The sequence below is a fragment of the Saccopteryx bilineata genome, chromosome 5 (assembly GCF_036850765.1).
Source record: "Saccopteryx bilineata isolate mSacBil1 chromosome 5, mSacBil1_pri_phased_curated, whole genome shotgun sequence".
In the NCBI taxonomy this organism is placed as follows: Eukaryota; Metazoa; Chordata; class Mammalia; order Chiroptera; family Emballonuridae; genus Saccopteryx; species Saccopteryx bilineata.
In genome coordinates this window covers 75,012,865-75,038,790 of record NC_089494.1, presented here as the reverse complement: position 1 = coordinate 75,038,790, position 25,926 = coordinate 75,012,865, and the positions used below count along the sequence as shown (strand labels likewise).

The 25,926-nt window shown below is 39.8% G+C and overlaps 1 pseudogene; it reads right to left on the bottom strand.

The window, feature by feature from the left end:
* Positions 1–18,859: 18,859 nt before the first annotated feature.
* Positions 18,860–21,043, bottom strand: LOC136338330 (heat shock protein HSP 90-beta-like; annotated as a pseudogene).
* Between the last annotated feature and the right edge of the window lie 4,883 nt (positions 21,044–25,926).

Sequence of the window (25,926 nt, the reverse complement as noted above, 5' to 3'; positions counted from 1 at the left end):
CTATAACGTATTTATAGTAGATTTGAAAAGAGTGGCATAACACAGCATCAATGAGAAAAGATAGAGTCTGAGGTATTTATTGAATCTACTTTCTAAAACTACAATTGTTCCATAAGTGAGGATATAAAGCAATATGATCTCAAATTTGTAATTAGTATCTTCTACCTCAATAAATGTTGTATTTAGATGTCATTGGCTTATTATCTTATAATGATTAGGGCAATTTGTCTTTGGAGGTGCAGAGAGTTATCTATCAAAGACGAATTAGAAAAGAAACAGAAACAATCTATTTCTTTGAGTGTCTCAATGTAATTTCAAAATGCAAAAATTACATCTCCTTACAAGTGGTTAATTAAGAGAAAGACTAATTAAATAGTATAAAATTACTGTGTAAGCACCTTCTATAATTTGATATAATTATTAGGCACACTGCTATTTTACTAGTATGTTTAGAGAATATTGTTACTACTAGCTGATTTTCATTGAACACCTCTGTTGAGCCTGACATTTTTTTAAACACTTGATGTATGCTTTCTCATCTTATCCTCAGAACGTCAGTGCTACAGTTACTATATTGTCATGACTGTGTGCTCATAAGCTATGTGAGTGACAGAGATGGGACACGTACTCAGGTGGCCTTGTTCTATACCATAATTTGATTGCCCTATGTTTTGAGTTCTGACAGGAAGGTAAATATAACTACAGTGATGGGATGTATAATTGAGGCTAGATCTTGGAGGAGGTAAAACAGAAGGAAGAAATTAGATGAGCTACTAGATATCTTAAGGAGCGAGAAACATGCATTGTAGTAGTAACTGAGTGAGAGGGTGGAAAGTAAAAAGTGTTGATATCAGAAAGCAGCAGGTTTCAGTCTAAGATTTCAGTGCAAGGCCTAGGGTGTGGATCCAGAAATGAGTGACTGAGGTAGAAGAAAGAAGTGAAAGTACCTAGAAATATAGCTGGCAAACAGTGTCTCCAGGATGTCTGTCAAATTAGGACAATACATGAGGAGGTGGAGAGAAATATCCAGAATCACATTCTAATCTTTCTTTTTTTTTTCACATCACAATGCCAAAGGGAGGCATTGATGAACAAGAATAAATAGATTTGAGATAACCATCTCCACAGCATTTGAACAGTTGGGTATGTTGTATATCCTTCACCTAAAATTAAATCATTTTTTGTCACCCTATATTTGTCTCTCTTTACACCCTTCCTCCAGTTTCCTCCCACACCTCTTCCTCCTACCCCCCAGTAAATACTGCACTTTTATCTATGTCCATGAGTCTCAGTTTTATATCCCACCTATGTGTGAAATCATATAGTTTTTAGCTTTTTCTGAATTACTTATTCCACTCAGTATTATGTTCTCAAGTTTCATCCATGTTGTTGTAAATTATACTATGTCATCATTTCTTATGGCTGAGTAGTATTCATTGTATATATGAACCACATTTTCTTTATCCAATCCTCTTTTAAGGGACATTTTGGTTGTTCTAATCTCTTTATAAAAGAGTTGGAGAGGTTTCCAGTTCAAGATGGTAGATTGAACTTCAAATGATTTGCTTTCTGAAACTCTATTATGTTTATTGTAAATGAAGGAAAAGGATAAGACACGGAACAGTGGAAAGGATGGAGAGAGTATAATCAATGGGTAAAGCAGAACTGAAAGACAATTGCCTGCAACACACCTGGAAAGAAACTTTCATGAAACAATTCAAACTTGAGATTACATTTACCATTGATAATAAGAAAGAGCAATGGGGCTGGAAAATAGAGGATTAGTTGGACAATTATATATGAATGTTTCACCTCTGGATGCAGGACAATCTGCAGCTGGTTGTTTATTCCAGACAAACTAATAGAAGACTTAATTTAAACCAATATTAAACAATTATTGGAGAATACCAGAGGAGCTAGCTGGGAGTCAGTGTGCCAGAGTAAACCCAGAGTTCCAGCTTAATGGCTTCCTAAATTCTTATCTATAAACAAAACCCATCACTCAATAAGTCCCACTCACTTGCCTCATTCTTATATATGCTACAAACCTTCAATAATTTTTCTAAAAGAAGAGTAAAAACCCTAAGATGTGAAAAAAAAATAAAGGTACTAAAAAGAACAACTGGGGACAAAAAAGACACCTGGGGGAAAAAAATGACCATGGAGATATTTAAGAGAACAGATACCAACCTTTAAGTCATTTTAAAAAAATCTTTATTTATTGATTTATTTTAGAGAGAGAGAGAAAGGGACACAGAGAGAGATATATTTGTTGTTCTACTTATTTATGCATTCACTACTTGATTCTTGTATGTGCCCTGACTGGGGATTAAGCCTGCAACCTTGGCATTCTGGGACAATCCACTAATCAACTGAGCTACCCAGCCAGAGCTTCTAACCTTTAAATAAGCTTCTAACCCACTTCTAACTGCATCTCCAAGGGAAATTCAAACTATATAAAGCAGGTATCTGCACTCATTGCCACAATATTTACAATAGTTAAAATATGGAAACCATTTTTTCTATTTTTGTTTTTCTGAGAGAGGAAGGGGAAGACACAGACAGAGAGACGAAAACATTAAGCTCTTCCTGTATGTGTCCTGACTGGGATTAAACCGGCAATTTTGTGCTTCAGGGTGATGCTCTAACAACGAAGCTATCCGACCAAGGCTGGAAACCATCTTGTCACTACACTCTGTCCTAAATGTCCATAAACAAATGAACTAGATGGAGAGACATTCTTTCAGAAATCACTGCAATTTAAACTTTAGATATGTTACAGTTTTAGTTATCAATTATACCTCAATAAAGCTAATTTTTTAAAAAAATTAAAATGTTTGAATTAAAATCTTTAATAAAATTCAACAAAATATTAAAATTTGGACACCAGATTATTAAAAAGTAACATTCAAAATAACCTTTACAGAATAAGTGGGAGGAAAGTTTCCAAGATAGAGGTGGCAGTAGGTGTAAGGCACATTTACCTCCTCCCAGAACCAAACTGGAATTACAACTAAACTATAGAACAATCAACCCGAATAACCAACCAAAGGCTGGCTGAACAGAAAATTTACAAGCAAATATTGAATACTTACAGAAGAAGCCGTATTCAGACTGGTAGGAAGGGTAGAAATGTGCAAAGGGCTAGCCCAGCTACCACAGGTAGTGGCTGAGATTACAGAAGGATATCTCAGCTTCCAGGGCTCCACCAGAGGAACTTGAGGTCTCAATCTACACCAGGTGACCCAGCCCAGAGCACCAGAGTCAGGAAGAGGTGTCCCTATCACATCTGGCTGTGAAAAGTCAGTGGAAATTCTGTCTGCCAGGAAGATACAAGAAGCTGCTAGAAACACAGGTGTCCTCTTCAAGGACCAACACAAAAATAATCTCATTTGCAGTCACTTACTGTGGGCTCCAGTGCAAGGAGGGTGAAGCAGATTAGAGTCTTATGAGGAGAGACTGAGGTTTGTGCTCTAAGAAGAAAGCTGAAAAGAAAGCCACCAGAATTTTTGTGTTGAGTCCCTCTCCCAAACCACAGAGAGTCTTCCTTGGGAGGAACACTCCCTTCCTTATGGCATCAGCCTGGGGGAATGCAATATAGCCCCACCCTCAGGAATCTCTGTTGCTCCTCCTTGCAGAGATAATATTCTGCTGAGCAGTCAGTTGCCTAGGTCAAGGTGAGAGGTCCCAGCAGACTTAGAGGGTGTCAGTGACTGAAATGTATGGCCTTGGGAGAGGTGCCATTCCCCTAGTGATCCTGTGAACCTGATGGATACTTCTCTCCTCATGAGTGATCCACTAGCCCCAACCTCTCAGTTCCTAGTGACCCCATCTTCCTGATTCCTGATGGCACAATCTGACCAAGTGCACACTTCCCAAGGGGTATGGTTATAATCCAAAACATGTTGAGTTGTGTGGTTGGAGACGGGGGCCACTCTCCCTACTTTCCCTTAAGCCTGACTGGTGTCTCCTCCTCATGGGAGATACACTAGCCCCACCCAACTGAATCCCTCAGCCTGACCTTTCTGCACTCAGGCTCCTGTCAGAATCTGAGACAGACCGAGTTGTGTGGCTCTAAAACAAGGGTCATTTTACCTTGCATGCCGAACTGGTGCAGAACCTTCCCTGTGCATGGCCAAATCTTAGTCTGTTTGGGCCATATAAAACATGCTAGCTTCCCCTTGATGATTCCCTAAGATCTTTCTCACCACAAAGGTCTTCGAGCACCTGTTGTGTGGCAGCTGGACTTGGGTATGCTAGGACTTTTGCTAAGTGGTCTTAGACCCAGCACTGGCACCAAGTTTGAACCTGTATTAATCTGCAGAATGTAGGGAATCACCCATCTAACCTTCAACCCTCTATGACTTGGATTGAAGAACTTTAGTTAAAAGCCCTGAAATGTCTCTTGGATGCAAACACCAAGAAACTGTAAGTGACCTTTGTGAGTGACCTTTGTGCAGACATAAAGGTCACTGTGAGCGATCTTTGTGCAGACACAAAAGAATGCATGTAAACAGGTAGAAAATTAGCCTAGAGCTTCTAGATTTCCCAATTCTTTGTGTTTATTAATTAGCAAAAGAAAAAATGTACTGACCAAATTAGCCCTTTCTCCATGTCAGCAAAATGGCCATTAATCATTGTTGGGCAGATAAAATATATTATGCTCACTTTATTAAAGATAGCACTGCCTACATGGAAGCCCATCACCGAGGTGATAATATTAACTGCACTTCTTGCTTGGGATGGGCGTGATTATGCTAATATGTGTTGGAGGAGAGCTTTCGTGCCAAAAGGTTTTAAAAGGAAGAGAGATCATGTTGTTCGGGGGAAGAGTGATTACGTTCTAGGAGGAGCCCATGCTAGAGGAGAGCAGAGAATGGCCACATGGAGGAGAGAAGTAGCCAAGATAGCAGAGTACTGAAGGAGAAGCCAGTTTGTGTAGAGTTTGTGCAGAGAGAAGGAGATGGGAAACAGAGGTGAATAAGGCTAATGAGGTAGATACCTTTGATTCTAAGAAACTTGGAAAAGTCAGTGGCTTTGGGAGTGCTGAATGGAAAGGGAAGTGTTTTCCCACTGTTTGTATTTCTTGCCCACCAGGTGCAAGCTAAGATTAAAGGGGATGGCACACCAGCTTTTCGCTCTGTTGTTTCATTACCGTCTGTCCAAATCTAATGCGAACCTGCACTGGCCAGGCGGCTGTGATGGTGGCCGTGGCTACTGGCCATACAATCATTCTTCCCCATATCACCTGATCTCCCTCCCTTGTAATCCTGTTACCTCTGTCTGCTTCTGATCAATAAAAGCTAAGGGAGAAGGAAATTCAGGAAGTCCTCTTTGCCTCCCTTGGCAAGCCTCCCCCTCTCTTCCTCTCGACATAAGTTTGTGTCTTGAGCAGATTTCTTCCACGAGACACTGGTAGTTCCCAGCAGGCTGAAGTACTACAAGTGGTGACCCCTGTCATGATCGTGTGGAATCCGTGTGTGACAAGTAGTTTAGTGGCCACATCTTATGGGAAATTCTGGTGCGGAACAGTCCCTACTCACCTTGAAAAAGGGACCGATGCAGGTAGGTCAGAGAGGGATTTCCTCATAGGTCAGGAGCTCACCAAGCAGCTGTGCATTTATGTTAGAAATTTACACTTGCTCCATGCTTCTCAGTGTACTGTAGAGCCTAAAATATTACAGCAACTCTTACTGGCTGTACAAAGCACTGCCCATGGTTCCCTGATGAGGGAAACTTAGATTGCGAAATATGGGAGCAAATAGGTAAAATTTTGAAAAGGCAGTTTGAACAAGGATTAAAGGTTTCTGTTCCTCTTCTCAAAACATGGCAGAAAGTAACAGAGGAATCTCGGCATAGTCAACCTGAACTGCCAGTTACAGCAACAACGAAATTTTAGAAGGCTGATAAGGATGACATAACACCTCTTCCTCCTCCCTTGCCTCCCAAGGAGCCCTGAAGCTGCCCCCATCCTCTTCGACCTCTTGCCCCCTCCCCCAAGGACCTGGGACAAGTCAAACTCCTTCCTTAATGCAAAACTGTTTCTGGGAAAGATTAATATTAAGAGACCCAGATACTATTAAAGCTACAGCTTTCCCTGTTATTGTACAATCCTGAATTATTCTGATTTTCTTTTTTTTATTATTATTATTATATATAAATAAATTTTTATTTTAATGGGGTGACATCAATAAATCAGGGTACATACATTCAAAGAAAACATTTCCAGGTTATCTTGTCATTTAGTTATGTTACATACCCATCACCCAAAGAGAGATCGTCCTCTGCTATTCTGATTTTCTTTAATGTTTTAGCTACAATCCTCCAAATTATCATTTTGTTTCTTCCTTATTCTTTGCCTTGAAATTAGTCCCAGGCTAAGGGACCCTGGATGACTTCCCAAGCAGCTGCCAAGTGTGTATTTACTCAGGGAGGTTCTGCTAGTTGCACCCTCCAGTGCCCCTGTCACAGAACACCCTGACTGAGACCGGGCAGGCATCTTTCTAGTCTGGTTGCATGATGAAGTCCCGGGTTCCTCTCTGGTTTTTCTGATTCTAGCTTCTTTTTAGTTTTTGTCTGATGTTGTGACAGAATGGGTAACACCCTGTTCATTACTAAGGATAGTCCCCCTAGGGTGAATTCTGACTAATTGGTCAACCTATGCTTATAAATCTATAAAATAATATCAACTAAAAGCCAAAATGTGACTCTTTTGGGGCCTGAATTAAGTTCTTGCATGCAAAAATTGGAAATGCTGGCTCTGATATTAAACTAAATAAAATAGTTTTATTCCTCCATTCTTGCTTTAAAATTCTAATATGCAAGAAGTGCTCATTTAAATTTAAATAGAATAAAATTTTGGATCCTAAACTTGTTTCTTTGGTTTGTACTCTGTGAGGTCTTGCCATGCTGATTGCTGTATGCTGTGTTCTTTGTCTTCAAAGTTGGGGGCCAAGTAGCAACTCCACTATTAAGATTAATCAGATTTATTTATGTGTCTTGCTTGTGTCTCTGTACTGTAATTATCTTGTTTGTGTGTAAAACTACTCAGGTCTGTGAAACAGGGATAAATAATGGATGGCTGATTTTTTTTTTTTTAATAAATTTTTATTAATGGTAATGGGATGACATTAATAAATCAGGGTACATATATTCAAAGAAAACATGTCTAGGTTATTTTGTCATCAAATTATGTTGCAAACCCCTCGCCCATAGTCAGATTGTCCTCCGTCACCCTCTATCTAGTTCTCTGTGCCCCTCCCCCTCCCCCTAACTCTCTCCCTCCTTCCCTCCCATGTCCTCCCTCCCCCCCCACCCTTGGTAACCACCACACTCTTGTCCATGTCTCTTAGTCTCATTTTTATGTTCCACCAATGTATGGAATCATGTAGTTCTTGTTTTTTTCTGATTTGCTTATTTCACTCCTTATAATGTTATCAAGATCCCACCATTTTGCTGTAAATGATCTGATGTCATCATTTCTTATGGCTGAGTAGTATTCCATAGTGTATATGTGCCACATCTTCTTTATCCAGTCTTCTATTGAAGGGCTTTTTGGTTGTTTCCATGTCTTGGCCACTGTGAACAGTGCTGCAATGAACATGGGGCTACATGTGTCTTCACGTATCAATGTTTCTGAGGTTTTGGGCTATATCCCCAGTAGAGGGATTGCTGGGTCATAAGGTAGTTCTATTTGCAGTTTTTTGAGGAACCACCATACTTTCCTCCATAATGGTTGTACTACTTTACAGTCCCACCAACAGTGAATGAGGGTTCCTTTTTCTCCACAGCCTCTCCAACATTTGCTATTACCCGTCTTGTTGATAATAGCTAATCTAACAGGAGTGAGGTGGTATCTCATTGTAGTTTTGATTTGCATTTCTCTAATAACTAATGAAGCTGAGCATCTTTTCATATATCTGTTGGCCATTTGTATCTCTTCCTGGGAGAAGTGTCTGTTCATGTCCTCTTCCCATTTTTTTATTGGATTGTTTGTTTGTTTGTTGTTGAGTTTTATGAGTTCTTTGTAAATTTTGGATATTAGGCCCTTATCTGAGCTGTCGTTTGAAAATATCAGTTCCCATATAGTTGGCTGTCTGTTTATTTTGATATCAGTTTCTCTTGCTGAGCAAAAACTTTTAATTCTGATGTAGTCCCATTCATTTATCTTTGCCTTCACTTCTCTTGCCATTGGAGTCAAGTTCATAAAATGTTCTTTAAAACCCAGGTCCATGATTTTAGTACCTATGTCTTCTTCTATGTACTTTATTGTTTCAGGTCTTATATTTAGGTCTTTGATCCATTTTGAATTAATTTTAGTACACGGGGACAGGCTGTAGTCGAGTTTCATTCTTTTGCATGTGGCTTTCCAGTTTTCCCAACACCATTTGTTGAAGAGGCTTTCTTTTCTCCATTGTGTGTTGTTGGCCCCTTTATCAAAGATTATTTGACCATATATATGTGGTTTTATTTCTGGGCTTTCTATTCTGTTCCATTGGTCTGAGTGTCTATTTTTTTGCCAATACCATGCTGTTTTGATTATCATGGGGATGGCTGATTTTTAATTTTGGCCTTTTTCGATTGGAACTACTTAACTATGAGTCTGAACAAAGAAAACCTTTGCTGGATAAATGAAAGCCTGAACTTGTTCAGCTCTGAAGATAAGGGGCACTTCTTCCCTCTAGCTCGAATCTCAAGTATTCTTAAGTGACTAAGAATCTCTGTGGAGGTGTTGAGAGGGCATCCCTCATGACATTCAGGTCACCCCATAGGGGACTTCCAAATTCAACTGTAATTAAAAAATTGACTTGTTCGAAGATGCGCATATAAAGGCTGGTTACCTAGCTCTCCAAGTCCTCATGGCTGTATTAGGCAGCCAGGTAGAGAAACCAAGACACATAAGAGTGTTTGAGATGACTTGGGAGGTAAAATTCCCTTGGAGCTCAACCCACAAGCAGCACACTTGAACTCATTACACAATATCCCTAGAAATTTGTTCAGACTCTGCAGATATACAAAGAAAACTAAAATTAACGAGAAATAGTATCTTTAAGGCCAACAAGCCCCAAGGACATTAGTCCCCCCATTAATAATCCTGCAGGTTAACTTTCAAGTACCTACTGAAATAGGAAAATTTTAACTTGAAGTGACCCAAAGTGGGAACCTTGTGATTTTAAAAGTGATTCTGTACATTTTTTTCCTTTTTTTAAATTTTTTTTTGTATTTTTCTGAAGCCAGAAACAGGGAAGCAGTCAGACAGACTCCCGCATGCACCTGACCGGGATCCACTCAGCACGCCCACCAGGGGGCGATGCTCTGCCCATCCGGGGAGTCACTCTGTTGCAACCAGAGCCACTCTAGCGCCTGAGGCAGAGGCCACAGAGCCATCCCCAGCGCCCAGGCCATTTTGTTCCAATGGAGCCTTGGCTGCGGGTGGGGAAGAGAGAGACAGAGAGGAAGGAGAGGGGGAGGGGTAGAGAAGCAGATGGGTGCTTCTCCTGTGTGCCCTGGCCAGGAATCAAACCCGGGACTTCTGCATGCCAGGCCGACACTCTACCACTGAGCCAACCAGCCAGGGCCAATTCTGTGCATTTTAAATGTAATGGTCCACCAATTCTTGGTTCCATTGTTTCATTACTGTCTGTCAGAATCAAATGCGAACCTGCATGGACCAGGCAACTCTGATGGTGGCTGCAGCTACTGGCTTTACAGTAAACAAGCAAAAAAAAAAAAAAAGTTATGGACTCTTTTCTTTATTGTATAGAATCCCATTCAGGCATGACTCATGCTCTGCTTGCTACTGGGGAAGCAGCATGTCATGCTATTTCTTATCTCTTAGAGTCCATCTCCATTCCTGGATGCCCTGAAGTAATTAAAACAGATAAGGGCCCTTACTATACTTCTAAGACATTCCAAATAGCTTTGCAAAACTGGAATATTAAAAATGTTACAGGTATCCCTTTAATCCAACAGGACAAGCATGTATTGAACGTGCACACCACACCTTAAAAACCTATCTTAACAAACAAAAAAGGGGGAGTCAAGAGGAGAGATTCACCCCACAAGAACAATTGTATAAAGATTATTTTACTCTTAATTTTTTTTAATTTTCTCCTCTGGACTTACTGCAGCTATGAAGCATTTTATTCCAGCCAAGCAACTGTCTAAGCTTCTCATGTTGTACCTGGATATTAGCTGGCCCTGAGTGGCAAAATCCAATCAAATTACTAACTTGGAGGTGACAGTATGTTCCAATTTTGTCATCAACAGGTCCTCCTTGAATACCAGTGAAGAGTAAGAAACGTGAAGCCTCATCATAAATTGGTATTAGCCCCTAGAAAGCAACCTGGTTTCAGAGATCCAGAAGCCAATGAGTCCATCTCCAGAAATGAACCCAGAAAAGAAGAACACCTAACTCACTCCCAAACACTCAGAGAGTTTCTGACATCACCTGGGACACCTTGAAACATCAATCCAGGTGTGCTAAAGAACTTTTACAAAATACAGAAGTGCCTGCAAACCCCTTAAAACCTGTTTCTCTCTATACTTGCTCTTTACCTTCCACTACAACCACCTAATCATCTTCCACTCTGTTAATCTTTACTAAAACAAAAAAAGGGGAAGATGTAGGGAATCACCCATCTAACTTTGAACCCTCTATGACTTGTATTGGGGAACTTTAGTTAAAAGCCCTGAATGAATGTCTCTTGGATGCAAACACCAAGAAATTGTAAGTGAGTGACCTTTGTGCAGACACAAAGGAATGCATGTGAATGGGCTTTAGAAAATTAGTTTAGAGCAGTGGTCCCCAACCTTTTTTGGGCCACAGACTGATTTAATGTCAGAAAATATTTTCACAGACTGGCCTTTAGGGTAGGATGGATAAATGTATCATGTGACCAAGACAAGCATCAAGAGTGAGTCTTAGATGGATGTAACAGAGGGAATCTGGTCTTTTTTTTTTTTTTTTTGTATTTTTCTGAAGCTGGAAATGGGCAGAGACAGTCAGATAGACTCCCGCATGTGCCCGACCGGGATCCACCCCGCACGCCCACCAGGGGCGATGCTCTGCCCCTCCGGGGCGTCACTCTGCCGCGACCAGAGCCACTCTAGCGCCTGGGGCAGAGGCCAAGGAGCCATCCCCAGCGCCCGGGCCATCTTTGCTCCAATGGAGCCTCAGCTGCGAGAGGGGAAGAGAGCGACAGAGAGGAAGGAGCAGGGAGGGTGGAGAAGCAAATGGGCGCCTCTCCTATGTGCCCTGGCTGGGAATCGAACCTGGGTCCCCCACACGCCAGGCCAACGCTCCACCGCTGAGCCAACCGGCCAGGGCCGGAATCTGGTCATTTTTTAAAAATAAAATATCATTCAGACTAAATGTAAATAAAACAGAAGTAATGTAAGTTATTTATTCTTTCTCTGCGGACCAGTACCAAATGGCCCATGGACCGGTACCGGTCTGCAGCCTGGGGGTTGGGGACCACTGGCTTAGAGGTTCTAGATTTCCCCTTTCCATGTGCTTATTAATTAGCAAAAGAAAAGAATGCACTGACCAAATTAGCCCTTTCTCCACATGAGCAAAATGGCCACTAATCATTCTTTCCCCATATCACCTGATCTCCCTCCCTTGTAATGCTATTGCCTCTGTTCTGCTTCTGATCAATAAAATCTAAGGGAGAAGGAAATTTAGGAGGACCTCTTTGCCTCCCTTGGCAGGCCACCCCCTCTCTTCGTCTTGATATAAGTTTGTGTCTTGAGTAGGTTTCTTTCACACGACACTGGTAGTTTCCAGCAGGCTGGAGTACCACAGGTGAACATCACCCGCCTCTACCTGGTGACTCAAAAAGAACCTACTTCATGTAACTAGAGTACCACCGGAGGCTCTTTCAGTGACTGTGCCTAACAGGCAGCTGTCAGGCAGAGACATGCAGCAGCAGAGATGCTGGAGTGTCTTAGACCTTTTGCTGACCTGCCGCCAGGCTCAGTGTTTATTGAAGCCAGCCTTGTTGCACAGCTTAGTTCTTTCCATGCACATCCAGACACAGCACGAACAACCACAAAACTAAGGATCGCTTTGTATCTTTAATCAGGTTGCCCAGCTGCAATCACAGGCAGCTTCTCACATTGATCTGCACCAGAGTTCCTCCCAAGAGGCCTCAGAACAAACACATCCAGTGGCCAGTTTCAGACAATACCAGAGCAGATTCCAATAAACTGCACACATACCATATCGAAAGGGAGATCTCGGCAGGCACCAGACACTGCTGACGCAAAATCCACTTTGTGTCATCAGCAGCTGAAAAGCAGCTCACACACTGTAGCAGGGTCAATCATACTCAGCCAGCCTGAGGGGTTGACCTCTTACATAAATGAGGCAATAGCCGTTAAGACCCAATTACAACAGGAAGGCTTACATAAACAACATAAGAGACATTCCTGGAACACCTAGCTCAGGTAATAAAGGATACTGTTTCACTAGATTCCACAGGACGCCAACTACATAAAGCCATCTTACCAAGACTCAGCAACATAAAAGACTTACTTAATACATAGAAACAAATACAAAGAGGCAGGCAAAGAAACATGCCCCAAATGAAAGAGCAGGAGAAATCTCCAGAAAAAGAGATAAATTAAATGGAGAAAAGCAATTTACCAGATATAGAGTTCAAAAAGATGGTTATAAAGATGCTTAAAGACCTTAGTGAGAACTTTAACAGCATAAAAGAACATAAAAACCATGCAAAAAAAAAATCAGTCCAAAATACAGAATACACAAGAAGAAATAAACAGTAGGTTGGATAAAGGAAAGGATTGAATCAGTGATTTGGAAGACAAGGTACACAGAAAAAAAAATTTAAAAAGATCAGCAAAAGGAAAAAAGAATTTTAAAAAATGAGAATAGTTTACGGAAACTTTGGGACAACATAAAGTGTAACAACATTGGCATCATAGGGTTACCAGAAGGAGAAAAGACAGAGCAAGGGATTGAGGATTTATCGGAAGAAATATTTTGAAAACTTCCCTAACCTAGTGAATTAAAAAGACAATTAAGTCCAGGAAGCTCAGAGAATTCCAAATAAGATGAACCCCAAAGAGGCCCACACCAAGACACATCATAATTAAAGTAGAACAGGTTAAATACAAAGAGGGAATCTTAAAAGCAGCAAGAGAAAGACAGTTCCTTACAAGAGAGATTCTATGAGACTGTTAACTAATTTAGAAACATTCCAGGCCAGAAGGAATTGGCACAAAACAGTCGAAGTGATGAAAAGCAAGGACCTACAACCAAGACTACTTTGCCCAGCAAGACTATCATTATGCTAAGTGAAATAAGTCTGTCAGAGAAAGACAAGTACCTTATGATTTCACTTATATGTAAAATCTAATAAACAAAATAAATTAGCAGACAACATAGAAACAGACTCATAGATCTGGAGAATAGACTGACAGCTGTCAGAGGGGATAGAGTTTTGGGGGCTGGCTGAAAAAGGTGAAGGGATTAAGCAAAGAAAAAAACTTCATAGACAGGCAACAGTGTAGAGACACAAGAGGAAAAAGAGGGTGGGTGAGGAGGAAGAATAAGGAAAAGTGGAGATGAATGGTGATGGAAGAAGACTTGATGGGGTGGTGAACACAAAATATATATAATATACAGATGATGTATTCTAGAATTATACATCTAAAACTTATGTGATTTTATTAACCAATATCATCCCAATAAATTCAATTTAATTTTTTTTAGTTGAAGAAAAATAAACAGCATCCCAGACAAGAAAAAGCTAAAAGAGTTCATTACCACAAAACCAGTGTCACCAGAAATGTTAAAGGGTCTGCTTTAAGGAGAAGAAGAAAGAAAGAAAGAGGAACATAGTTGTAAAGAATAAAATGGCCATAAATACATACCTATCAAAAAGCAACTTAAATGTATATAGTTTAAATGCTCCGATCAAAAAACAGAGGGTAGCTGAATGGATAAGAAAACAAGACCTATATATATATGCTGTCTACAAGAGACCTACCTCAGAATGACAGATACACACAGATTAAAAGTAAAAGGATGGAAAAAGATATTTCATGCAAATAGAAATTTTTAAAAAGCTAGGGTAGCAATACTTAGAGCAGATAAAATAGACTTTAAAACAAAGCCAAAAAAAGAGACATAGAAGGACACTACATAATGATAAAAGAAGCAATCCAATAAAAAGACATAATCCTTGTAAACATTATGCTCCCAATTTACATATATAAAGAAAATCTCAATAGACATAAAGGGAGAGCAATACAGCAATATAGTCATAGCAGTAACACATAGTAGTTAAGAGTCCAACTGTTAGACAATCACACATTTTACAAAGTTTTCCCCCTGCCCCAATATTTTAGTACACACCTGATGTATTATCATAATTTGTTAATAATTATGGTTATTACCATATAATTAACTATATATTGTACTTCACATCCCCATAAATATTTTTTAACTACCGATCTGTATGTTTCATTCTCCACTTTTTTCACCCAGTCCCCGAATGCCCCTCTCATTTGGCAACTATCAATCTGTTCTCTATATCTATGCATCTGTCTTTGTTTCTTTTTTTATTTGTTTTGATTGTTTGGAATCCACATATAAGAGAAATCCAATGGTATTTGTCTTTCTCTGACTGACTTATTACATTTAGAACAATACCTTCTAGGTCCTTCATTCTTTTTCATGATAAAGTAATTACAGAACATACATACATACATATATATATAGTGCACCACTTCCTTTTCATCCATTTATCAGTTCATGATGAGTGCTTGGATTACTTTCAAATCCTGGCTATTGTAAATAATGCTGCAATGAACATAGGGGGTGCATATATTCTTTCAAATTAGTGTTTTGGATTTCTTTAGATATTTTCCAAGAACAGGAATTGCTGGGTCATAAGGCAGTTCCATTTTTAATTTTTGAGGAACCACCATACTGTTTTCTATAAGGGCTGCACCAATCTGCATTTCTACCAAAAATGCACAAGCATGCCCTTTTCTCCACGTTCTCACCAACACTTGTTGTTTGTTGATTGATAGTTATTCTGATACGTGTGAGGAGATATCTCATTATGGCTTTTATCTGTATTTCTCTGATAATTAGTAATATTAAGCATCTTTTCATATGTCTATTGACCATCTGTATGTCCTTTTTGGAGTAGTGTCTATTCTGGTCCTTTGTATTTTTTTTTTTTTAGTGAAATAGAGACAGACAGAATGGGAGGGACAAATATGGACAGACAGGGAGGAAGGGAAAGAGATGAGATGTATCTTCTTTGTTGCAGCACCTACCTTAGTTGTTCATTGATTGCTTTCTCATATGTGACTTGACCCAAGGGCTCAAGCTGAGCCAGTGACCCTTGCTCAAGCCAGTGACCGTGAGCTTCAAACCAATGTCCTTGGTCTTAAGCCAGCCACCATGGGGTCATGTCTACGATCTTATGCTTAAGCCTGAGGCCTTGAAGTTTCAAACCTTGGTCCTCATCACCCCAGACTGATGTTCTATACACTGTTTCACTGTCTAGTCAGAATTTTGCGTATTTTTTTAAATTTTATTAATTTTAATTTATTGTGTTAACTTGAATTCAAGTGTCCCACTCAATATAACTTCCTCCCCCCAACCCTCATGTCCTTCATTATTCCCCCTTTGCCCTTCTTCCCCTAAATCCCTCTCCCCTTCCCTTTGGGATTTGCTGTTCTGTTATCTGTATGTGTTATGCATATATAATTTCACTAATCCCTTCGCCTTCTCTGATCCCATGCCCTCATCCCCCTTCCCTCTGACAGCTGTCCCTCTGCTCCCTGTGATCCTGTCTTTGCCTCTATTCCACTCCTCAGTTCACTTTGTTCATTAGATTCCACATATAAGTGAGATTATATGATATTTGTCTTTCTCTGCCTGGCTTATTTCACTTAGCATAATAATCTCCATTTTTAATTTGATTTTTTTTCTTTTTGATGTTGAATTATATAAGTTCTTCACAAATTTTGGATATTAAACTGTTATCAAATGGATCATGGACAAATATGTTCTCCCATTTAGTGAGTTTTCATTTTGTTGATTGTTTTCTTTGCTGTACAAAAGCTTTTTAGATTGATGTAGTCCCATTTGTTTTTTTTTTATTTGTTTCCCCAGCCCAAAAAGATATATCAGAAAAAAAATATATTACTAAGAGAAATATCTGAGATTTTACTGCCTATATTTTCTTGTACAAGTTGTATGGCTCTGAGTCTTGCATTTAAGTCTTTAATACTTGTTGAGGTTATTCTTCTGTATGGTATAAGAATGTGGTCTAGTTTCTTTCTCTTTCTTTTTTTCTTTCTTTCTTTCTTCTCTCTCTCTCTCTCTTTCTTTCTTCTTTCTTTGCATATATCTGTCCAATTTACCCAACACCATAAATTGAATAGATTGTCTTTACCCCATTATATGTGCTTGCCCCCTTTGTCAAACATTGATAAACCATATAGGTGTGAATTGATTTCTGGGCTCTCTATTCTATTAGTTGTTCTTGTTTACATTGACTTTTGTATTGTTTCTTTAGACTCTATTTTGTTTATTTTCACTCTGATCTCTATTATTTCCTTTCTTTTACTGACTTTGGGTTTTGTTTGTTGATCTTTTAAGTGTAATTTTGTGTATTACTCCTTTAAGTGTAATTTTTAACTGTTTGAGATTTTTCTTGTTTCTTGAGGTAGGCCTATAATGCTATAAATTTCCCTTTAAGGCAGCGGTTCTCAACCTGTGGGTCGTGACCCCGGCGGGAGTCGCATGACCAAAACACAGGGGTCGCCTAAAACCATTGGAAAATACATATTTATTATACAATACATTTTTAAATAAAATATGTATTTCCGATGGCTTTAGACGACCCCTGTGTTTTGGTCATTCGACCCCTGCCGGGGTCGCGACCCACAGGTTGAGAACCACTGCTTTAAGGGCTGTTTTTACTGTGTTCCCTGTATGTTGGGTGGTTGTGTTCCCATATTCATTTGTCTCAAGGTATCTTTTGACTTCTTGATTGATTTCATTGCCTACTATTCATCGTTTGTAACATGTTATTTAGCTCTATGTCTCTGTGTGTTTTTCAGTGTTTTCCTTGTGATTGATTTCTAGTTTCTCACCATTATGGTCAGAGAAGGAGCTAGATATGATTTTAATCTTAAATTTATTGAGACTTGTTTTGTGTTCTAACATGTGGCTTATCTTATTTATTTATTTATTTATTTATGTGACAGAGAGAGAGACAGAGAGAGGAACAGATAAGGACAGACAAACAGGAAGGGAGAGAAATGAGAAGCATCAATTCTTTGTTGTGGTACCTTAGTTGTTCATTGATTGTTTTCTCATATGTGCCTTGACAGAAGGGCTACAAAAGAGAGAGTGACACCTTGCTCAAGCCAGTGACCTTGGGCTCAAGCCAGCAACCTTGGACTTCAAGCCAGTGACCTTTGGGTTCAAGCCAGTGACCATGGAGTCCTGTCTATGATCCCATGCTCAATCCAGGGACCCCGCACTCAAGCCAGATGAGACCATGTTCAAGCCTCAAATGGCAACCTCAGAGTTTGGAATATGGATCCTCTATATCCCAGTCCAATGCTGTATCCATTGCACCACTACCTGGTCAGGCCATGTGGCCTATCTTAAAATGTTTCATGTGCATTTGTAAAAAATGCACATTCTGCTGTTTTGGGGTTAAGATATCAATTAAATCCATCTGATCTAGTATGTCATTTAAGAATGTTGTTTCCTTATTGATGTACTATCTGAAAGATCTAGGCATCATGTCAATGGGGTGTTAAAATACCCTATTACCACTGTATTACCGTTGATCTCTCCCTTTATGTTCACCAAGACTTGCTATATATAAGGTGCTCTTATATTGGGAGCATAACTGTTTAGAAGGGCTATATCCTCTTGTTGGATTGCCCCTTTATCATTGTTTAGTATCCTTCTTTGCCTCTTTTGGTAGCCTTTGTTTTAAAGTCTATTTTGTCTGATATAAGTATTGCTACTTCAGGGTGTTTTTTTTTAAATTTGCATGAAATATCCTTTTTCATTTCTTTACTTTTAATCTTTGTATACCTTTCATTCTGAGGTAAGTCTCTTGTAAACAGCATATATATGGTTATCCATTCAGCTGCCCTATGTCTTTTGATTGGAGCACTTAAGCCATTTATATTTAAATTGATTTTTGATAAGTATGTATTTATTGCCATTTTATTCTTTTAACTATGTTTTTTGGGGGGTTTTTTTTCTTCTTCTTCTTAAAGTAAACCCTTTAACATTTCTTGCAATCCTGGTTTGATGATAACAAATTCCTTCTGTTTTTTTTTTTTTTTGTCTGGGAAGCTTTTTATTTCTCATTCAATTTTAAATGATGGCCTTGCTGGGTAAAGTAGTCTTGGTTGTAGGTTCTTGCTTTTCATCACTTTGACTATTTCATGTTAAACACTTCTGGCTTGAAATATTTCTGTTAAGAAATCAACTGACAGTCTTGATGGAACTCCCTTGTAGGCAACTAATTGTCTTTCTCCTATGAACTTTAAGATTCTCTCTTTGTCCTGTTTCTTTTTTTAACCTCATTTTCTTCATTTTGTATAGTTTAATTTCAGAACAAAATAAACAAAAACCGCACAATACACCATATTCAAACCCAATGTCAAATGTGAGAAGGGAAAACTCGAGGCCCTTGTAACCTGCCTTAGACAAAGACAGGAGAGGGAATAAAATCCACTAAACATCAGCAGTGGAAACCAGGTGGGCCAGGGCCACTCAGAGCTGTTGGGGGAGTCATGAAGACACTACAGAGAATACACTGTCTGCAGATACAGACTCCTAATCTACTTCTTCCATGCAAGAGACATCCTTATCACCATCAAGGGGACTGATCTCATCAGGTACAGCAATAATGGGCTCTTCTGCTGTTACTTCATCTTCATCAATGCCTAAGCCTAACTTGATCATGTGGTTGATGTGGTTAGAGTGGGTCTGGGGATCCTCAAGTGAGAAACCAAAAGAGAGCAGTGTAATTTCAAACAGCAGCACCACAAGGTTCTTGATAGCTTTGCCATTTTTGTCTGCCTCTGCCTTCTGCCGCAGAGTTTCCACAATGGGGTGGTCGGGTTTGATCTCCAGGTGTTTTTTAGACATCATGCAGCCCATTGTAGGGTTATCCCAATGGGCCTGGGCTTTCATGATCTGCTCCATGTTAGCTGTCCGGCCATAGGTACTAGTCACAATGCAGCAGGGTGAAGACACAAGCTTATTGGAGACTGTCATCTTCTCAACCTTCTTGTTCATGATTTCTTTCATGAGTTTGTAGAGGTTCTCAAACTTGGCCTTGCTTTTGTCCATTTTCTTATTTTCCTCTTCATCCTTAGGTAGGTCCAGGCCCTTGATTACTGAGACCAAGTTTTTCCCACCAAACTCCTTGAACTGCTGCACACAGTACTCATCAATAAGCTCTGTCATATACACTACCTTGAAACACCACTTCCATACTCACCCTACAAAAGCAGAGTTGGCAACTTGCTCGTTGCCTTCACCAGTGATGTAATAGATGAACTTGTGGCTCTCTTTCATGCAAGAAACATATTCTGAGAGAAGTAATTTCATCTCCATACTGGGAGGTGTGATAGTGCAGAGCTCAGAAAGGCATCGCCAATAAGTTGAATCCTCATGGATTCTAAGCTTTAGGTTTTTAGAGAATGTCTTATAGAATCTCTCATAGTTTTCCTTGTCTTCTACCAGCTCAGAGAATAGCACAAGGCACTTCTTAACAATGATTTATAAATAACCTTTAAGATTTTGCTTCGCTAGAGCATTTCTCAGTAGATGTTCAGGGGAAGATCCTCAGAGTCAACTGCACAACAAATGAAGTTGAGATATTCTGGTGTCAACTCATCACAGCTGTCCATGATGAACACATGACAGACATAGAGTTTGATATTGTTATTCTTTTTGTTGTTCTCAAAGAGGTCAAAGGGAACCTGATGGGGAATGAATAGCAATGTCCTGAATTCCAACTGACCTTCTACAGAGAAGTGCTAAGTGGTCTTCCCAATCATTAGTAAGGCTCTTATAGAACTCTCCATATTTCTCCTGAGTGATGTCATCAGGATTTCTGGTCCAAATGGCTTGGTCTTGTTCCTTTCTTCCTGAATATATTTTTTTTCTTAATATTCTTTGTTTTCTTTTTTTTATCCTTAGCACTATCATCCTCCTCATCTGAGCCTACATCTTCAATCTTGTGTTTCTCCTCATCATCTTTGTCTTCTTTTTTCCCCTTTTTCTTCCTCTGCTTCATCATCACTGATTTCTTTCTCTTATTCCTTCTCCAAATAAAGGGTAATGGGATAAGCTATGAACTGTGAGTGCTTTTTCACCACTTCTTTGACCTGTCTCTCCTCTAGGTACTCTGTCTGGTCTTCTTTAAGGTGGAGGATCACTTTCTGTCTGGTCTCCTCTAAGGTGCAGGATCACTTTGGCACCTCAGCCAATGGGCTTACCATGGTCAGCTCGCACAGTGAAGGAACACCCAGCAGAAGATTCCCAGGCATAATGCTCATCATTATTGTGCTTTGTGACCACAACCATTCTCTCAGCTACCAAGTAGGCATAATAAAAGCCAACAACAAATTTTACAATTATAGAGATGTCTGCACCAGCCTGAAGAGCCCCCATAAATGCTTCTGTGCCAAGCTTGGCAATAGTTCCCAGATTATTTATGAGATCAGCATTGGTCATGCCAATGCCTGTGTCTACCAGACTCAGGGTATGCTCCTGAGGGTTGTGGATGATGTCAATTTTCATCTCTTTACCACTGTCCTACTTGGAAGGGTCAGTCAGACTCTCATAGCATATCTTGTCCAAGGCATCAGAAGCATTACTGATCAACTCCCAAAAGAAAATTTCCTTGTTGGTGTAGAAGGTATTGACGATGAGAGACTTGAGTTGGGCAACTTCTGCCCAGAAAGCAAAAGTTTCCACCTCCTCTCCATGGTGCACTTCCTCAAGCATTTTGAAGATGAAAAGATACAAGTCTAGAGCGCAGGATGGGCAGGGACTCTGCTGGTTTACTCACTGCAAACAGTGTGCAAAGTGGTGATTCGAGAGCTCTCTTTGTCTTTAACTTTTACTATTTTAATTATGATGTGTCTTGATGTAGTCATTTTTGGTTCATCTTATTTGGAACTATTTGTGTTTCTTGGATTTGTGTGTCTTTTTCCTTCACCAGGTTAGGGATGTTTTCAAATAATTTCTTCAAATAGGTTCTCAATCCCTTACTCTGTCTCTTCTCCTTCTGGTACCCCTATGATGCTAATGTTATGCTTCATCCTGTCTCAAAGGTCCCTTAAACTGTCCTCATTTACTTAAATTTTTTGATGCTCTGATTGGATGTTTTCTGCTACCTTGTCTTCTGAATCACTGATTTAATCCTCTGTTTTAGCTAACATATCTTTTATTCCTTCTAGTGTATAGTTTATTTCTGACTTGTTCTTGTCTATATGGTTTCTGTGTCTCATTTAATGCTATTAAATTCTCACTAAGTTCTTTGAGCATCCTTAGCCACATTATTTAAAATTCTACATCTAGTATATTACTTGTCTTTATTTCGTTTCCGTCCTTTTTCTAGAGCGTTTTTCTGTTTTTTATTTGTGGTATGTTTATTTGTCTTTCTATCTTGGATAGCTCTCTGTGTTTGTTTCTGTCTATGTGGTATATCTATTGTGTCTATCAGTCTTGGCATGGTGGCCTTATGTTTCAGGTGTTTGATGGGACTCAGTGTCACTGTCTCCCTGATTATCTGAGCAGGATGTTCCAAAAATATTCTATATGTAAGTTATCTAAACCCTTCTGTAGTAGTTATCTCTTGATTTCTGTTGCCCCATTTGTGCATTGGGTCAACCTTCAGGCAGGCTGATTTTGAGGATTAAGCCCAATCATAGTGTCATAGCTATTGTGAGGGTGCTGATCATATGAAGTGGAATTCACTTCAGCATAGTTGGGTGACTTCCAAGATTTTTCTTTGGATGTGTCACTTATTAAGTTAATTGGATCCTGTTCTTATGTTGTGAAGTTTGCCACTGGGTTTCTTGGTTCTGGGGCGTTTTGGATGATGGTACTCCAAAACAGATAAATATTAGACACTGCCTGTGCCTAACTCTGGGAAACATTTTTTTGTTACTGCCAAACAATTCAGTTGTGACTGCCTCTATTTGTCTTGGATTTGTGTAGAAGGACAAAGCTTCTAACCAAGGCTGGCTTCCACAAATACTAAGCTCAAGGAAGGTGAGCAAAAGGTCCAAGGCACCTGTAGACTTACCTCCAACCACCTTTGCCTCCTGGCTAACTGTTAAGCTCAGTCTCTAAAAAAGTCTCTGATGGGTTAGCCCTGGCCGGTTGGCTCAGCGGTAGAGCGTCAGCCTGGCGTGCGGGGGACCCGGGTTCGATTCCTGGCCAAGGCACATAAGAGAAGTGCCCATTTGCTTCTCCACCCCCCCTTCCTCTCTGTCTCTCTTCCCCTCCCGCAGCCAAGGCTCCATTGGAGCAAAGATGGCCCGGGCGCTGGGGATGGCTCCTTGGCCTCTGCCCCAGGCGCTGGAGTGGCTCTGGTTGTGGCAGAGTGACGCCCTGGAGGGACAGAGCATCGCCCCCTGGTGGGCAGAGCGTCACCCCTGGTGGGCGTGCCGGGGGATCCCGGTTGGGTGCATGCAGGAGTCTGTCTGACTGTCTCTCCCTGTTTCCAGCTTCAGAAAAATACAAAAAAAAAAAAAAAGCCTCTAATGGGATGCAAATTTCATAAGTTATGAGTCACCAAGTAGGGGCAAGTGGTGTTCACCAAATTAATAGATTTGAATTTGGTGCCAATGCTGGGTCTGAGGTTACTCAGCAAAATTCCTTAGGTACATCAAAGCCAGCTGCCACCCACAAGGTTCCTGAAGATCTTTGTGGTGGGGTAGGTCTCAGGTAGTATTCAGAGTATGCCTTCAGACACTACCAGGCCCAAACAGACCAAGCTTTGGCTGTGCAAATGAGGACTTTGTATTGGTCATGCATGTGAAGGGAAAATGGTCCTCAGTCTAAAGCCACAAAATGCAGTCTGTCCCAGATTCTACCCAGATCTCCTGAAGAGCTCGAGCTTAGCAGGGTGAGGCCACTGCCAGTCAAAAGGGTGGGGCTAGTGGATCTCCCATGAGAGGAATGATGCTGGTCAGGCTCTTGGAAAGGTGGGAGTAATGGCCCCATCCCAGAGTCACACTACTCTATCTCTGTCACCCCGCTGTCCACCTGGGCATCTATACTCCAGATTCAAGCAGCTGAGTCCTCGGCAGGATGCAAGTTCTACAGAGCAATGTGACAGAGAGTTGGAATGATGGAGTCATTTTATTCCTCTAGGCTGATGTTGTGTCAAGGGGACTGTTTTACCCAAGAAAGATGGCATCTGTGGGTGGTGTGGGTGTGAGAGAGCTACTCATCACAGGGATCCTGAAGGTTGTCCCTTCAGCTCTCTCCCTAGAGCCACAAACCCCAGTCTCACCTCATGCAATTCTAGTCTGTTCCACCTTTTCTCTACTGGAGTCTATGGTGAGTGGCTGCAAAAAAAGATTTTGTGTATTGTTTTTTAAGAGGGTGCCTGAGTTTCTAACAGACTTCCATCCTCCCCTGGTCAACAGAATCTTCATTTTTACAGCCAGATGTTATGTAAGCTCCTCTTTCCCGCTCTGGTTTCTGGGATAGGAAGCCTGGCATGGGTGATGACCACAGCTCCAGGGGGGAGAGGGTCTTTGAAGCTGAGATATTCCTCTGGATTCTCAACCATTGTATGTGTGAGAAGGGACAGCTTTTTACGCGTCTCCACCCCTCATGGTTTTCCTGTAAATCCTCGGTTTTAAGACTTTTGTTCAGCTAGTTTTCAGTTGGTTGTTCAGTTTGATTGTTGTATAATTAAGTTGTAATTCTGGTTTGGTCCTGGGAGAAGGTGAGTTTAGCTTCCACCTACTTCACTTTCATCTTGGACCCTCAATCTAGAACTGTTCTTTTGAGTAACTAATTTTTTCTAAGTTTGGGTTGTTTTCACATATTGAAAAGGGTCTCAAGAGTCGCATAAATGATGTGATATAAAAGTTCTCAATAAAAATCTTAAAAACATTTTCTACTGAGCAGGAGAGAAGTACTATTGAATCTACATAGAAAGAAATACAATCCTACCAAACTAATTGCCTCAAAAACATTATTTACATAGTCATAGTGGTTTAAGTGGTTTTAAGTTTTTATAATTCGCAATGGGCAAATAACAAATGACTTTTTTGTAGTCAGTAATTATTAATTGAAATTATTTATTATTACATATCAACAAAGTTAAACTTACAATTAACAAAAGTTGGAAAGTAAAAGGGGGTGAAGAAACATGAACAGGGAGTACAAAAACTCATTTCCTCAACCCTCATCTCCCAAAGCAAGAAATCAAGACCTATCATCTGTGAGGAACAGAGTAAGAATTGAAAATACACATGACAGACCCTTCCATGTCATCTCCAAGTGTGATAAAGAATTTATTGCAGCATGAGAATATTTACATTATTAAAAATAGAGCCTAATTATTTTTCATATAATTTTAGAAGTTTAAAAAAATTAACTTACTAATTCCTATAATAGATATTTTCAGTTTTTCTCCACTAAGTTGTCTCATATAGTAGGTGACATTGTGCCAGGCATCTTTTCTTCCTCTTTTGGACCATTTGCTCCACAGCACAATAGAAAAAATATGTAAAAAGTAAAAACAGGCAGTTTATCTAAACAAATACACAAATTATTAAAATATACAAGTGCTATTATAAAAATATAAGCATAGCAATGCTAAATATTGCTTAAAAATAAAGAAATGCAAAATAAAATACCAAAATGGGATTTTTGTTGTTGTTGTTGGATAAACAGTGATTTTAGTATGCTAGAGAGGGTATAGAGAAGCAGGCACTTGCCTGACCTGTGGTGGCGCAGTGGATAAAGCATCGACCTGGAATGCTGAGGTCGCCGGTTCAAAACCCTGGGCTTTCCTGGTCAAGGCACATATGGGAGTTGATGCCTCCAGCTTCTCCCCCTTCTCTCTCTCTGTCTCTCTCTCCTCTCTCTCCCTCTCTGTCTCTCTCTCCTCTCTAAAAATGAATAAATAATTTAAAAAAAAAATAGAGAAGCAGGCACTCTCTCTCATGTTGGTAGAAGAAAGTTTAACAAACTTTTCGTAGGGCTATTTAGGACTAAATGTAAAAACTATGCATCCCCTTTGGGACTGTACTTTAAAGATGACATTGGCTAAGTATACAAAAATGCAAATACAAGAGTATTGCTGAAACTCAGTTTACAATATCTGGAAACTTAAAACTATCTGAAAGCCCATCCAAAGAGAATTAGACAAATAGATTATGAAACTTATGTAAATGAATGGTGTAGGTCTAAATGTATTAGCATAAAAAATATCCCAAATCAGTTGTTTACTTCAAAGATATAGAATACATATTCCAAAAATTTATATGGAACCAAAAAAGAACACGAATAGCCTAAGCAATCTTGAAAAGGAAGAATAAAGCAGGAGGTATCATGCTTCTTGATATCAAGTTATACTACAAGGCCATTGTACTCAAAAAAGCCTGGTACTGACATAAGAAAAGGCATATAGATAAATGGAACAGAACAGAGAACCAAGAAATAAACCCACACCTTTATGGACAACTGATATTTGAAAAAGAAGGTAAGAGCATACAATGAAGTAAAGACAGCCTCTTTAACAAATGGTGTTGGGAAAATTGGACATCTACATGCAAAAAATAAATAAAACTAGACCACCAACTTACACCATTCACAAAAATAAACTCAAAATAGATAAAAGATTTAAATGTAAGCCG